We start from the raw sequence: 15,998 nt of genomic DNA, 5'->3' as shown, positions 1-15,998 counted from the left end.
CCTTGGAAACTCTGCTATGTTAGACCTACTCCTCTACTCTCTATAATTAACCACTTTGAGCCGTGGGTGTAGATACTTAAGAGCCGATTTTCAAAGGCTAAGAGGAGTGGCAACTAAGGTTTTGAATTGCCAAAGCATACACTAAGTACATACATAAAATTTTGTTAACATGGCTGACAATAATCAAGAGAGTAGAATGAACATTGATAGCTTTGATTTTGCACATGAAGGTGCTAATGATGATGCTCCCATGTTTGTGAATTATCTTGTGACTAGGTTGCAACAAGCTATGGGTAACCCTACCTTGCAAGCCGAAGTTACTCAATAACTTCGTGCCTATGGAATTTCCCTTCCTCTCCAAGAGGAGAGAGAGCTTAGGAGGCCTCTTGAAGAGACCCCCAAAAGAAGACTCTCTCCCATTCGAGAGGAGGAATCCAAAGAGAAAGAAAGCAATGAAAGTCTAAGTTCTTCTGAAGATGTGGCTCCACGAAGAAGGCGGTCTAGACGATCGCCTACTCCTCCCAAGAGGAAAAGAGCAACCCATAGTCCTTCTCCTCATCACTCTCAAAGGCAAGAGAGGAAACAAAGGAAGAAAAGGGCTAGGAAGAGGTCACCCTCTTCTCCTTGTTCTTCACCTTCCTTCTCTTCCGATGAAAGTTATGGCTATTCTCCTAGAGAATACAAGAGGGGAGGGCATCGCAAATCATTTCCTGCATGGCGAAGGTCACAAAAGCTAAAGAAGTTCAACGAGGGAGGAAAGAGTATCTCTTTTCTCACCTACGATGGCACCTTTGGTGCTACCGACAAAGTGTTGGCCTTCATCCAGCAATTTGATGCGGCCTTTGGGGACGAGGGCTTCACAGAGTCCTCCAAGCTACGCCATGTAGCTATGCACTTCCAAAAATCAGCTCGTCAATGGTGGGCTAGCCTTCGTGGCAATGGAGAAGCCCCAAAGACATGGAAAACTCTACGAGTTTCCATCATGAAGCAATTTCTTCCAAGCGATACTAAAGATAAAGTTCTTACCGAATGGCGCGGCTTGAAGCTCCTCTCTCATGAGTCTATCAACAAGTATGTAGATAAGTTTTGGGATTTACATCTCAAAGCTACTGTCTTTCAAAAGATAGACTTTGCCGAGCAAAGACAGCAATTCTGTGCGGGATTACCTGAAGAGATGGCCGAATATATCAACTCTCAACGGCCCGGTACTATTACCGAAGTAATCCACCACACCATGGTTGCTTCACGCATCAATTTCCATCAAGGGGCTAGACGTAATGTCAAGCCCATGGAAAACAAAGATAAAAATGATGCAAAGGGGAAATCCAATGCTCAAAATAATTCCCAAGGCACTTCCAACAACAACAACAACAATCGGTCCAAGGAGAAGGGAGTTTACAAAGGTAAAAACAAACTCTCTCCTGAAGAGCTTGAAGCTTTTCGCAAGGACCATAAATGTTTCAAGTGTGGGGAGCAAGGACATGGCTATCATTCTTGCCCCAAGAAGAATACTCGCAATGAGACTCCTAGGGCTTCCACCATCGAAGCTCCAAAAGAGGATGCTCATTGCAAAGGATCATCACTCTCCTATGCTTGGGGAAAGGTACGAGAGCATGATGCCTTCATCTTGTTTGACCCTGGCTCTACTCTCAACTTCATATCAATAGAGTTGGCCACCAAGTTGGGCATTCAAGCTTTTGAGATGGGAGATATAGTAACAGCTGATGCAGCTTTCAAGGGACAACAAGCCTCCGTTACTCCCTTGATTGGGAAGTTGAGGCTTCATGTCCAAAGCTATGTCGACAAAGAATACTTCTTCATCTCTCCCCTCCAACATCAGGATGTTATCCTAGGGGCACCATGGTTTGATCGCATGGCTGCCAACATGAAGTTCCCTGAAAGGAGAATTTACTTCACCTACAGGGGAAAGAACATGTATGTAGATGCTAGTGAGCGTGGTCGCACTATTCCACTTGTAAATCCTCTTTCTTTTGATAAATCAATGAAGAGCTCAGTTTCTGCGTACATGATTTATGTCAAAGAGTCTCTAAAAGCTAATAATGTTTCATCAAATGAAAATGATAGGAATCAAGAAGAGTTAGACTTGTCTACTTTTCTAAAAGGATTCCAAGATGTGTTCATCGATGATATCCCTATGGACCTACCTCCAAAACGTGGGGATGATGACCATCGTATTGAGCTCCTTCCAGGAAGCTCACCGCCTAACAAACCTCCTTATCGAGTCTCACAAGCTCAACAAGAGGAGATCATGAGGCAAGTACAAGAGCTGGTAGACAAAGGGATGGTGAGGCCTAGTTCCTCTCCCTTTTGTTCTCCAGTCCTTTTAGTGCAAAAGAAAGATGGTACATACCGTATGTGTGTGGACTATCGAGCACTAAACCATATCACTATTAAAAACAGATTTCCCGTACCTCGGGTAGAAGATCTGTTTGATAAGCTACAAGGCTCTACCTACTTCAGTAGGATTGACCTTAAGAGTGGCTATCATCAAATAAGGATAGTGGATGAGGATATCTTAAAGACCGCGTTTCGCACAACATTTGGTCTTTATGAATATCTAGTCATGCCTTTTGGCTTGACTAATGCACCAGCTACGTTCAATCGTTTGATGGAGAAAATTTTTAGACCATATCGAAAATTCACTGGAGTGTTCTTCGATGATATCATCATCTACTCCAAGTCTTTGGAGGAACATAAGCAACATCTCCAAGTGATTTTTCAAGCCTTGAGGGAGAACAAACTTTTTCTCAACCAAAAGAAAAGTGAATTCTTCCTTCAAGAGATTCAATATCTAGGCCATATTATCTCTCACGATGGTATTCGTATGGATCCATCAAAGTTAGAGGTAATAAAATCATGGCCTAACCCAAGGAATCTACATGAGCTAAGAAGCTTTATTGGTATGTGTGCATACTATAGACGCTTCATAGCAAAATTCTCTCAAGTGGCAGGACCACTACACGACTTATCCAAGAAGAACGTTAAGTTTGTATGGACTGCTAAGGAGCAAAATGCTTTTGAAAAACTCAAAGAGAAGCTTACTTCCCAACCAGTCCTTGTGCTTCCGGATCTCTCAAAGCCCTTTGAGGTCCAATGTGATGCTTGTGGTGATTGCCTTGGAGCGGTTTTGCTTCAAGAAGGGCATACCATAGCATATGAGAGCCGAAGGCTCAATGGTGATGAACGAGTCTTGGGCATTTATGAGAAAGAGCTTTTAGCTGTTCTACATGCCCTAGACACATGGAAGCACTACCTATTGGGGACTCCATTTATCCTACGAACCGACCACCAAAGTCTCAAGTATTTCATGATGCAAACCAAGCTTTCTGACAAACAAATGAGGTGGGCAAATTTTCTTTCGCAATTTAATTTTCATATTGCTCACATAGCTGGTAAGCACAATCAAGTTGCCGATGCACTTTCACGACGACCAAAAGTTAATGCGGTGTCTATAGCTACTCACAATGATCTATCCTCTATGATAGATGAGTATGCTACTAACCCTGACTTTAGAGACATAATGTCAGCCCTTGCTTTGGGGAAGAAAGAGGAACCATTCACCTTGCAGGATGGTTATCTTCTTCACGGCAATAGGCTATGTGTTACCCATTCCCTTCGTGAGAAGGTTATGTATGAATCCCATGCTCCTCCATATGCAGGGCATAGAGGTATTCAACCTACTCTCCGAGGAGTAGAGACGTATTTCTATCGGCCTACCATGAAAGTGGACATACAAGAGTATGTTTCAAAATGTGTAGTATGCCAAAAGACCAAGTATGATAGAGGGAAGCAACCTGGATTACTCCAGCCATTGCCTATTCCAAATTCACCATGGGAGAGTATATCCATGGATTTCATCTTTGGATTACCCAAGTCTATCCATGGGAATACAGGAATATGGACAATAGTCGACAGGTTTAGCAAGCAAGCACATTTTATTCCTGTCAAAAAGACTATTAAGGCACATCAAATGGCAACTCTCTTCATATCTCAGATTTTCAAACACCATGGATTACCCACATCCATCGTGTCAGATAGAGATCCTAGAATGACCAGTAATTTCTGGAAAGGTCTCTTTGAGAATCTAGGAACAAGATTGAATTTCTCTTCGGCCTATCACCCACAAACGGATGGCCAAAGTGAGATAGCCAATCTTACGATACTCGATCTACTCAAGACTTATGTTACCGAAGTAGATCAACGCTCACAATGGGAAAAGTATTTGCCGCTAGTAGAGTATGCCTACAATAATACTGTACATACTTCTACGGGAAAAGCACCTTTCGAGATCATAGAAGGAAGACCTAAAAGTCCCTTGCTACTGAAAGTACATGGGAAAATCTTTGCCGCCGATGAGTATAGCCGTGACCTACAAGAATCTTTTCAAAAGATTAGGGAGGCTATAGCCATCTCTCAACAAAGGCAAAAAGCTGCTGCTGATAAGCACAGAAGAGCCTTAATGTTCAAAGAAAATGATTGGGTCTTACTCAAGTTTCCTAAGGCTCGATTAAGGCAAACGATGGGCAAAAATCCTACGGGCCATCAAAAGTATTATGCTAAACTAGCAAAAAGATACTATGGTCCTTTCCAAATCTTGAAGCCTATCAATGAGACGGCTTATCAACTCAAGTTGCCCAACCATTGGCTTATACACAATGCCTTTCATGTAAGCTTACTTAAGCCCTACAAAGGAGAGCCACCAATTGAACCAATTATTGAAGACCCTCCCGAAGTTGAAGACCAAGAAGAGGTGCTATAACCCGAAGCTATCCTTCGGCATGAAGACAAGGTACTACGACATGGTAAGATTATCCGACGGTATCTTATTAAGTTCAAAAATTATCCTTTTGAAGATGCTAAATGGATGCAAGGAGTACAACTTAAGGATAGTATGAACCTTGTCAATGCTTACAATGCTACATTAGAGTAAGCAAATGTACAAATTTCTTTTAAATAACTCATGTTTTTGTCTTATATGACTAGTCCTCTTTTTAATTGTGCACAAAATTTAACTAGTATGCATGCTTAGAATCATGTTTGTGATGACGACGTCTCTCAAACACCAAGTAGAATTTGTCACTCTACTTTGGGAGAATAAAATGGACTAAAGAGCAGACATGCTTGCGGCAGCTATGTCTCCCAAGCACCAAATGGATTAGTCATCCATCTTGGAAAGATGTCATAGGATAAAAAGGGATCCTTTACCCGCTAAGTACGATTGACTAATGACTAAGACTTTATCTTTTCTACCTCATAGTCGAGGACGACTATGATTTCAAGAGAGAGGTAATGTCATAAAATCTAATATCTAACTAACCCAAATGATTTTCTCATATTAAATTGATCACTTAATGTGGGAGAATAAACGGGAACAAATGTTAAGATATAGGTATGTGCTTATAGATCTATTTCAACACGGGGCCAATGGTAAAGGGGCCCAAAAGGGAGATGGTCTATCAAAGAGCAAGGCTAACCAATGGAGCATAAGACCTTAGGGTTAGCTTCATTGAAGACCTCCAATAAATGTGTGTAAAAGTCCTTTGACCTTAAGTAAGCTAGGGCTGAGCTTGAGGTGGGAACCCGGCCCAAGCTCGAGGTGCTTGTCATGCTTGAGGTGCTTGTCATGCTTGAGGTGTTTTTCATGCTTGAGGTGCTTGACTGGCTCCATGCTTGAGGTGCTTGACTTGCTGCATGATTAAAGTACTTGAGGTGCCTTGAGAAGCTTGCCTGAGATGCTTGTGGGAACACCCCCTAGTTCAAGTGCTTTGTCATGCTTGGTGAGTAAGGTGCTTGATCACCTAAAAGTCAAAAGCATTCCTACAAGAGGGGGGGCGAGCCCTTTTCCTAGGGGCTAGAGAGAGAACACCCACTCACACACACAAGGGAAGCCCAACTTGAAGAGGCAGCAAGGACACATGTCAGGCCCCTACCCATGTTACCTTCATGTGTTGCTTGAAGCCTATTGGCTAGGCTTCAAAGGGGTCCAATGATAAATTACATGAATTATCTAATTGTTTTAGCATTTATCAAGTCCTCTCTCTCAAAGGGGAAAGGGGGACACTTGTCCCAAGGCTACCCATGTTGCTTGTAATGGCTCTTGCTTGTGATTGGCTAGGCCTGGAAGGGTCCAATGAGCTTCAGGCATGAGCTACAAGGGGGGGTCGACCCAAGCAAGCTAGGGGGGTGCCTAGGGGGTATAGTCACCCACACACACTCACAAGCACTCTCATTGTGTGATATGCAAAGTGCAAGAGCTCCCTCTCCAAGCAAGTAGAGGTTGAGAGCCTACACCAACACTCTTGGCTATGGAGTGCAAATCCAACCAAGAGCCATGCTTCAATGCTTAAGCTTGCCATATCCTTCTTCTTCATTACTATGCTATTATGTATGCTAGCAACAAGAGTATGATAAGTGAGGAACTAATTCTTTCTCCTATGAAATGTTTCTTCTTCCTCTTCCCTACCCTCATTCCCTGCTAGCTCTCTCCACCTTCGAAGGTGTTTGAGGTCTTGGGACTGAGGCTTGGGATAGTTAAAGCTTTCTTCAAGTTTATGTTATGTTTGTGGTGCATGAAGCCTTCCATCTTCATGGCATCACCTAGGTCACAAGGAACACAAAGACTGTATTGTAACAAGTCTCTCTTTATGGGAGAAATCATAATACAAATGCCTATTGGAGGGGGGACCGGCTCCACATAAATCCGGTCCTCAATTGTTGTCATGTTCTCTAAACTCTCTCTCTTGCAAAAGTATTGTCTATGCCAAGTTAACTAATTGCTATGATTATGTTGCTATCTTCAATTATGTCTACCCGCTATGCTCACAAAATCATTTCTTGAAAGTACTCTCATTAAATTCCGCTATTCTCAAATTGAATAGGCAAATTCCATTACAAAGTTTCTATAGCCACGCTCAATACAAATAATATATGAATGTTTTCTTAGTTCCCTATTGTCCTTTAGGTTCATAAGGAGCCATGGAGCATGTCAAAAGAATATTATATCTCTTACCAAGGGGAATCTTGGGGACAAAGATGAAGTGCTAAATACAACAAACATGAAAAAACTGGGTTCAACATTATGAGTTGTAGAATCCCATAGAAACTATTGAATATCTAGCCAAATTTGATCCTTATGACTATATATGGTTACTACCTACAAAATGCATATAGTTGTCACAAGAAACTAGCAATATTGAAAAAGCTATACTTGATATACTAGAATGTTTCGTTTTCTTCTATAATAGAAAAAATCAACCATCGTTGTGTACTATGCAAAATAGGGTATTAGGTGCCCCAAAACTCAAGGAATATTAGCTTTATGTTACAATATGGCACATAGAAAATCAAAACTACATTTGGATATCATGAAAGCCACCAAAAAAGTCATAGAAGAGCTAAAATTGGCTAAAAAACAGGATTTGACAATTTTTGTAATTTGGTCATAACTTACAACTTTAACATTTATTTCTCCCTAGAAGCATCAGGACATGTTGAAGACTACTAAAGATAGTTCTCTAGCATTATAGACCTCACAAACATGGATTCTAGAGTGGTATAGTTGCAAAAAGTTGAAAAAAGCCAAAAACAGGACCCGTTTTTTCACACAGTTTAGGTTGTGAAATGTTGTGCAAGGACAAGGTTAAAGATGGAATTAATATTCCAAAAAAATGTCAAGTTTTTTTCAGCTCATGAGACAACTTTCTGGAGAGATAGCACCTCAAAATCCATTTTGAAACTCTTGACATAATTCAAGGAAAATGGTCACTTAACAGGACATAAAAGTGTCCCAGGACATAAAAGTGTCCCATTACCAACCTAGTGTTAAGAAGATTTTTTGTCCTCGAAAACAAAAGTGGGAAACTTCTTCTTAAGAACACTAATGTTTTCCCAAGTGGCACCTTCTTCAGGTCGGTCTTTCCACTTGATTAAGGCTTGTTGTCGTACGTGATGTCATGTACGCAACTCATGATAATCCATAACACGTTCAGGTTCATGCGGTAAGGTAGGAGGTTCAATGTAATCAACCAAAACCTGTTGGTCAATGACCTTGTCGTCCCCATGTAACCGCTTTCGTAGACGGCTTACATGAAACACCGGATGAATGCGAGAATGTGATGGTAGTAATAGTTTGTAGGCACGATCACCGACTCGCTTGAGTATTTTGAAAGGCCCACAATATCGAGGAGATAATTCAGGTATCGGTCCAGTTTTCAAACTTTCTGAATGCTCTAGCACACGTAAAAATACTTCCTCCCCTTCTTCGAAGGTAACTTGCCGACGTTTCTCATCAGCATATTTCTTATACCGATCCTGTGCTTGCCGGACATTCTAACGAGCAAGTTTTAGCATATCCATGTGGTCTTGGAGAAAATCCTTAACCTGTTGGAGTTTTTCGGTTGCCAACCCCACCGTAAGTGGTGACCTGGGTTGAAACCCGTACATGAGCATGAAAGGACTAAAACCTGTTGTGACATGCTTAGAACTGTTGTAGGCAAACTCGAGAATATGTAAGTATTCTTCCCAGTCTGACTGTTTTTTGTTGACGTATGCTCTTAGCATATCCTCTAGCACCTGGTTAACCCGTTCCGTTTGACCATCCGTTTCTGGATGATTAGTTGTACTGAGGTTGAGTTGTGTACCCAATCGTTTAAATACAGCTCTCCAAAAGTGGCCGTTAAACATGGGATCACGGTCACTAACAATGTTACTTGGCAACCCATACAATTTGTATAGATTGTCCACAAATAACTTTGCTAGTTCCGGTGTCTTAACCGTTGATTTGGTCGGAATAAACTTACATAGTTTAGTCAACCTGTCTATGACCACCCATACTGAGTCATGACCTCGTATAGTGGTTGGTAAACCTACAATGAAATCCATAGAGATACTTTCCCATTTTCCATTGGGAATTTCCAAAGGATGTAAGAGTCCTCCTGCTTTCAGGCGCTCTGCCTTGTTCACTTGACATTTTTGGCAATGCAAGACATAAGCTTGAACAAAACCATGTAGACCTGGCCAGTAAAACTGTCGTCGTACGAGAGAATAAGTTTTTCTAATCCCTGGGTGCCATGCACTTGGAATATCATGACATTCATAAAGAATTTGGCACCAAATGTCTGTGTCCGTCGGTACACAAACTCTCCCCTTGTGGAGTAGGTACCCATTGTCGATGGTAAAATGCTTCCATCGTTGTAGTTCATCACTTGATAAAGGAGAACTAGGTGTGGAGGTTAACTGTACACTACCTGCATTGGAGTGAGAAGGATCCCTCTTTTGAACATGGCTCCACACTTCGGAATATGTTTCATCATACTCATATTTGCCATTGAGAGAATCTAGAACTTCACTACAAAGTTCCGTGAACAAGAGCGAATTGATCTCTGGCATTCGACTGAGAGCGTCTGCCACTACATTGTATCCGTCTTTGCGATACCTTAATTTGGCGTCATATTCCTGAAGGATCTCGGCCCACCTGGCTTTTCGACCCTTTAAGTCTGTTTGTTGTGTAAACCATTTAATGCTTTCATGGTCAAACACAATCTCGAACTGAGCACCATACAGATAGTGCCACCATGTCGTTAAGGCAAACACTATGGCATAGAGTTCGCGTTCGTAAGCATAATAATTCTGTTGAGCTGCATCTAGCTTCTTACTTTCAAATGCAATCAGCCGTCCGTATTCTAACAGGACTGCTCCAATAGCATGATCTCTGGCATCCGTTTCCAAAACGAATGGTTTCAAAGGATCTACAATAGCCAGTATAGGACCTGTAGCTAATGCGTCTTTGAGTGTTTCAAAACTGTGCTGTTGAGCGTAACCCCACTGAAAAGCTTTACCTTTGCCTTTTAGTTGGTGCGTCATAGGTACAGCAATGTGAGCATAGTTTGTAACGAACCTTCGATAAAAACCCGCAAAGCCTAAAAAGATCTGTAATTCTTCCAGATTTTTAGGAGGTGGCCATTTCTGGATGGTATCCACTTTGGATTTATCCATGTAAAGGCCATTAGCTGAAATAACATGCCCTAAATAATGAATTTCCTCCTTGAGAAAATCACATTTAGATTCCTTGGCATTTAACTTGTTTGCGCGTAACAACTCAGACACCTGCCTGAGATGTTGTAAGTGTTCTTCTTCAGAAGCACTATAAACTAGAATGTCATTGAGGAACACAATGACAAATTTGCCCAAATATGGCTTCAAGACACTATCCATAAGTGTCATGAATGTTGCGGGCGCATTGGTTAACCCAAAGGGCATCACCAAAAACTCGTAATGTCCAAACCGTGTTCGAAATGCAGTCTTAGGTATATCGGCAAGCTGAATACGACTTGGTGATATCCTGACCGCAAGTCGATTTTCGTAAAAATTCGAGCATGAGTTAGCTTATCAAATAACTCATCTATCCTTGGCAATGGGTATTTGTTCTTAACTGTAACCGCATTTAAGCCTCGGTAGTCTACGCACATGCGCATATTGCCGTCCTTTTTCTTCACTAAAAGGATAGGCAAAGCCCATGGTGAAGAACTGGGTTGTATGAACCCTTTGCTAAGGTAGTCAACAAGCTGACGTTCCACCTTAGCAGCCTCTGAGTAACTCATACGGTAAGGTGGTTTACTAACAAGTTTACAACCTGCAGTCACGTTAATGCCATGTTGTATTGAGCGTGTCGATGGTAAACCTGATGGCAAATCATTAGGAAAGACATCTTGAAATTCCTTTAATAATTTTTGTAATTGATTAGCAACGTTTGCTTGTGTAGAATTAGCAATTGGTGGAATAGAGGAGAGAGAAGCATGCGGCGTTGAGGAATGTTCAACAGACTCAATGTTAGAAATAAAATGAGACAATGAGTAACACAAGAAAACTTGTTCTATTTCATTATAAAAAACGAGCTGCATAAGCTCAACAGTACAAATCAGTGGTGATGAAGGTATATCCTTTTCTCCTAACAACAACACATGTGTCCCATGGGAATCAAACATCAAGCTGTTGTGCTCATAGCTACGCTTCAGTGATGGTCCTAGGCTATGCAACCACTCCCTACCAAGAACCACATCAGCCCTTTCCATGTTCATAACTTGAAAATCCAAACAAGCAGAGTACACTTGTACTTCCAATGGAATAGCTCGGCATTGAGTATCCCATATTTCAGTATCATGTCCATTCATCATTGCTACCTTGTAGCGGTGGGTATTCGGAGTTTGAGGCAGTTTGAGCTTTTTCACCAGTCCATAATTGATGAAAATTGTGAGTAGAATCGTCATCTACCAAGATCGGCACCTTGTGCCCTTGCAGATATCCGTGCATACGTACTAACTCATGTGGTCCAAAGGTTTGTTGCCACATGGAAGCTGTGAGACAACATTCATGCACCACCTCAGTGTGTGTTACTTCCACTGTGGAGAATTTTGAGGAAGACTCAAGAGGCAGTAGTTGCACCATGTGCACTGCTTTCTCCTTCCCCTGAGTAGGAGATTTCCCCTTGGGACAATCCTTTTTGCCATGGCCTCTTCCTAAGCATTGAAAACATAGCTTCTCTTTCTTGGCTTTATCAAAATCCTCAGGAGAGAGAGGACCCCTAGACCCCTTGGGTTTTTTAGATGCATCTGAATTAGCAAGTAGAAATTTTCTTTTATTGTGCCCGTACTGAGTGCGTGTATTACCATGTATACTAGCAGGCACGTTACTATTATGTGTTTTCTTATCATCAGGGTCATCATGAATATGTGCTTTCACTATGGCTTCCTCAAGTGTTTTAGGGTCTTGGGTCTTGACATACTTCTTAAGTTCTGGAGTCAGACCTCGTATGAACCCTCCTACTTGTTGAAAGGTATCCAAGCCTTCCAACTTGAGGATGATGTCCCGATAGTGAGAGATATATTCAAGGAGTGATGGATATTGGCGCATGGAACATGTGTCCCAAGCGGTCCAATTCCGATCGGCCTCGTTTGTAGGCAAGAATTACTTGCTAAACATTGCTTCAAAGGCTTCCCAACTCTGTGCTATGATGTTCTTCTCCTTGAGAGACATCCACCATTTGTAGGCCTTGCCTTCCAGAGTTAAGCTCGTTTGCAGAGCTCTGACTGCATCCAGAGTACGCCGTAAGGCGTGAATTCCATCCCATTTATTGAGAAAGATGTTCACTGCATCCTTATTGCGGTCTCGGTCTTCGCCCTTGAAAACTGGTGGTTTAAAGTTCTTTAACAAGTCATCTACCTCTTTGGCAGTGAGAGTATGCAATGTTTCATTAATTGGGCCTTGCCCTTGTGTTCCAACGTGCTCATGCAGGTGGGTGTCAATAGGACTCTTAGACTGCTATTGCATTAATTGAATGACTAATGTGGAAAGTTTAGTAACATTTTCATTTAAAGCCTTAAAATTTTCATCCATGACTGTCATGCGTGTCTGAAGTGCACGAAATTCTTGAATATCGAGCAATTCATAAGTATCTTCTCCTGCCATAGCATCGCGGGTACTCTCCTTGAGAGGATCCAGCCGCGAGATGTCATTGGTAGGATCAGGAGTACTTTGCTCAAAATCGAATGTCATGTTGATATCCGAATCCATGGTGACACAGTGCAGTGAAAGAAGTACTCAGAAAAAAATACCCGATGTGGATAGCACTTGCCAAGTATAGGTAACTCCACTTGTGCGTCGTAGCACCTGACCGTCGAATAAAGAAGAATTTGCACAAGCAGCGTAAAAATCGAACTCCGCAAAATCGCCCGTGGCTTCACAAGACGACTGAAATCGTGTAGTGTAGATGGTTGAAGCGTCACCGTTGTCCAGAAGCTTGATTATTGAAAGCTTCGGCGATTATGTTGCATGAACGCCAATTGAAACTGTCGCAATTGTAAAAATATGCAGGTTTCTGGAAATTTCTGCAATAACTGAGCGTAGCCGTAAGTCGTGAGACTCGATGGAAAGCCGAGACGACTTGTTGCTTGCCCCGCACACGAAGGCTCTTGCTTGTGATGCCTTGCTTGTGGGAAGGGCCACCAAGAATGGCCAAGGCTCAAAATTGACTGTCCATTGGCCTTGCCATGTGAAAATTTTTAAGGAAAGAAAACGCAGACGGCGTGGAGCAGCAACACGAGCATGTGTGCCGCTTGCTCCTGCAGCTAATGGCCACAAGCTCTTGGAAACATACCCTCTTCCCCAGGGCGCTCAGAACTTGCCCAAGTGCGCGGAATTTCGTGCACCACAGCTCTCCTTCCAAAACGGGAAAGCGTGCCTGATTTAGGCAGTCCCCTTACTAAATTTGGTAAAAACCCTATAAAAGCCACGGTTCTCATCTCAAGGCCCTATTTTTAGGAGCAAAAAGTGACCACGCCTAGAGAGAGAGTGGAAGAGAGACTTCCTAGCTAACCTAAGCTCTGATACTAGTGTAAGAACTAGGGGAAACTAGACTGAAGATCCTCCTCCCAACCTCCCATTATATAGGCGGGCTCCTAGCCCCTTGCCCTAGACAGATCCCCTGTCCACATTGTCTAGCCCGACCCTTTGCCGTAGTCCATGACCATCCTAGTTCTTAGGTTACAGGACCCTTGTCCTGACATTCACACTTGGTCGGACATAGCTGAGGTGCCCATCCTGATGTCTGTGTACATAACAGGTTGTGTGGTCAAGATACGAAATGATGAGGGTAAAGAAATGTTGATATACATTGTGAGCATATCTTAGCTTCTTATCCTTCTTTTTGTAGAAGAGTGAAAATACCATAGCTAATCATATGGTCACTAGCCTCGCATTTACAAATGAAGTATGCGGGCTAGATCCAATGGTTCTATACCACCTGGGGAGGGATAGAAACAAAACGGAGAAGACGAAGAAGCAACAAAGTATAAACATTGTAGGAGGAAAATTGATCCCATGAGCCTTGTCAAAATCCTAGAACACTGCTTAGGAGCTTGCAAATCTTTTGTATGACTTTTGGCTTTCCCAAGCTTTGCGTTGCCCTTCCAAGAGATCCATTGCTAAGTTGCATTTATTAGCATTTCTCTTTTATCCCAAGGCCGTATTAGGGTACGCAGATTCTTGGAGGTTGGTGACGAGGGTGATGTGACTGTGCCTGTAAGCTCCCAAAAGTCTCCTTTATCTTGTTGTTGTAAGGTGGCTTCCTATGCTGTATATGCCATGCCTGTGAAGATAAGCAAGCAGCGACATAGTTAGTGACGCCCTTCGATATTTGATAGTGGAACCACACTCTTGTAGTGCTAAAAGCCAGCTAGCAGGTGGGTGTGATTTGTTTAGCAAAGGAATGATTGGCTGGTAGTCAGCTTTGACCTGGATTGAATTGCCATGAAGGTGCAGGCGGAATTTTGCAAACGCCCATACAATTGCTAGGAGCTCTTTCTCTGTGGTGGAGTAGTTTAGTCCAGGCTCGGTGGGAGCGCGACTACTAAAAGAGACCGGTTCCTACGTGTTTTCTTCATCTTGTTGCAGTAGCATCAGTCTGTACTAAAAATGGCTTTTGAAAATCTGCGTAAGCGAACATGGTAGGCCTTTGTATTGGTATTTTCAACTTTGTAAAACTATCCTCACAAGCTGTGTCCCGTTGGTACTTAACACCTTTAGTTTTGTTAGAGGTGCTTCTAAATGAGGGAAGAATCCCAATGATAAAGTGACCAAACCAAGAAAACTTTGTAAACTTTTGAAATCGGTTGGTGCAAGGTATGCTTGTTTTGCCATGACCTTTGCTGAGCTGATATGATATGATATGGTACATCCTAGGAACTTGAGCTACAGTGGCTCCCCATTTACTATTGCATTGTTGACTTTAAGGAGGTTCCTCGACTGTTAAAAAAGAATGTCAACGACGACCTAAAGCTTGAGCCTTAGGTACCGATTGGTGGGAGGGTTTAGGCAAAAGCGTAGGATCATGGTTAGGCACCTAATGATATGCATTAGGCCATAAGCGTGAGAAGGAATTGGTGGATATACTACGGCAATCAACGAGGCTGGCATAATCATGCCATACACGGCAACGAACGTGAGAAAGGAAGCAGAAGAGAATATTCCACTAATAACTGCCACAGGCGACCGCGTCCTAGGCACGCTACCAGCATATCCCATAAGGACTGCCTCTTTCGGGCGCAGGTATAAAAATCGGCGCGGGAAGATGGGAAGGCATACTTACCTGGGCGGGGTCAATCGGTGAGCAAGAAGGCCGATGGCCTAGGGTCGGCCCCTCCATTGCACTGCGGACGGGCCGCACCCTAGCATCTCCCCTCTGCGGGAGAGTGCACGTCATAATTTGTGGCAGCGGGGGCTCGCGTTCGCGCGGCCCCCATTCCAATCTTGAGTGAAATTCTTCGTGCGTAAATGTCTGTGCCCTGCAGATTTGTCGATCCCTCGCGCAGCCCCCCAGGTCTCCGCTCATCGATCATCGTCTGCATGTGTTTGCTCTGCAGGCTTGTCGTTCTCTCTCACACCCCCCTCCACTGAAAGCTTTGAAGTTTTAAGTCTGCGCTCTGCAGGCAGATTGTGAAACCTCCTGACAACATTTAAGGAGCTGCAAGCCTGGAATTAGGATATGTGATTATGCATGATACTTACATCTTTGCAATTACATCTTGGAACAAAGAGGAAGAGGTGAGCTTGCTGTTCTTCTGCCCTTGCTTCTACGGGAAGGATCCCTCTCATCCTATTCTAGGCCGCTCAACACTCCTGTCAAGAGCAAGGACATGTTGGAAGAAACAGGCATGATGGGGGACATTCAAATCGATCGCATTTTGTTTAGCGCAGGGGCTAGAATGCGGGCTTTGGTAGCCAGAATCCCTATGACGGTCTCACGATTCTACAATGGGCGTTGAGAACGAGCGACACGGCGGCAGAAGCCGTCGGAGTCCTGGCAGGCCAGTTGCTTTTGGGCCACGATGCCTATAAAAGCGTGCCCATGGGGTGGTTTGGGCTCTTGCTTGCATACAACAGTTTGACACCGCTTTCTTTGGGGGCAACTTCTTTCCAGCCTGCAA

General features: G+C 43.0%; 1 non-coding gene across 1 annotated transcript; it reads left to right on the top strand.

Moving 5' to 3' along the window:
• The first annotated feature begins 15,152 nt into the window (after positions 1 to 15,152).
• Positions 15,153 to 15,314, top strand: LOC147452062 (U1 spliceosomal RNA). The gene has a single exon (XR_015189051.1). It is a non-coding gene; the product is annotated as a U1 spliceosomal RNA (small nuclear RNA).
• The last annotated feature ends 684 nt before the right edge of the window (positions 15,315 to 15,998 follow it).

Source organism: Adiantum capillus-veneris, chromosome 8 (genome assembly GCF_014529385.1).
Source record: "Adiantum capillus-veneris isolate H3 chromosome 8, ASM1452938v2, whole genome shotgun sequence".
Lineage (NCBI taxonomy): Eukaryota > Viridiplantae > Streptophyta > Polypodiopsida > Polypodiales > Pteridaceae > Adiantum > Adiantum capillus-veneris.
This window is presented reverse-complemented; position numbering and strand designations above follow the sequence as displayed.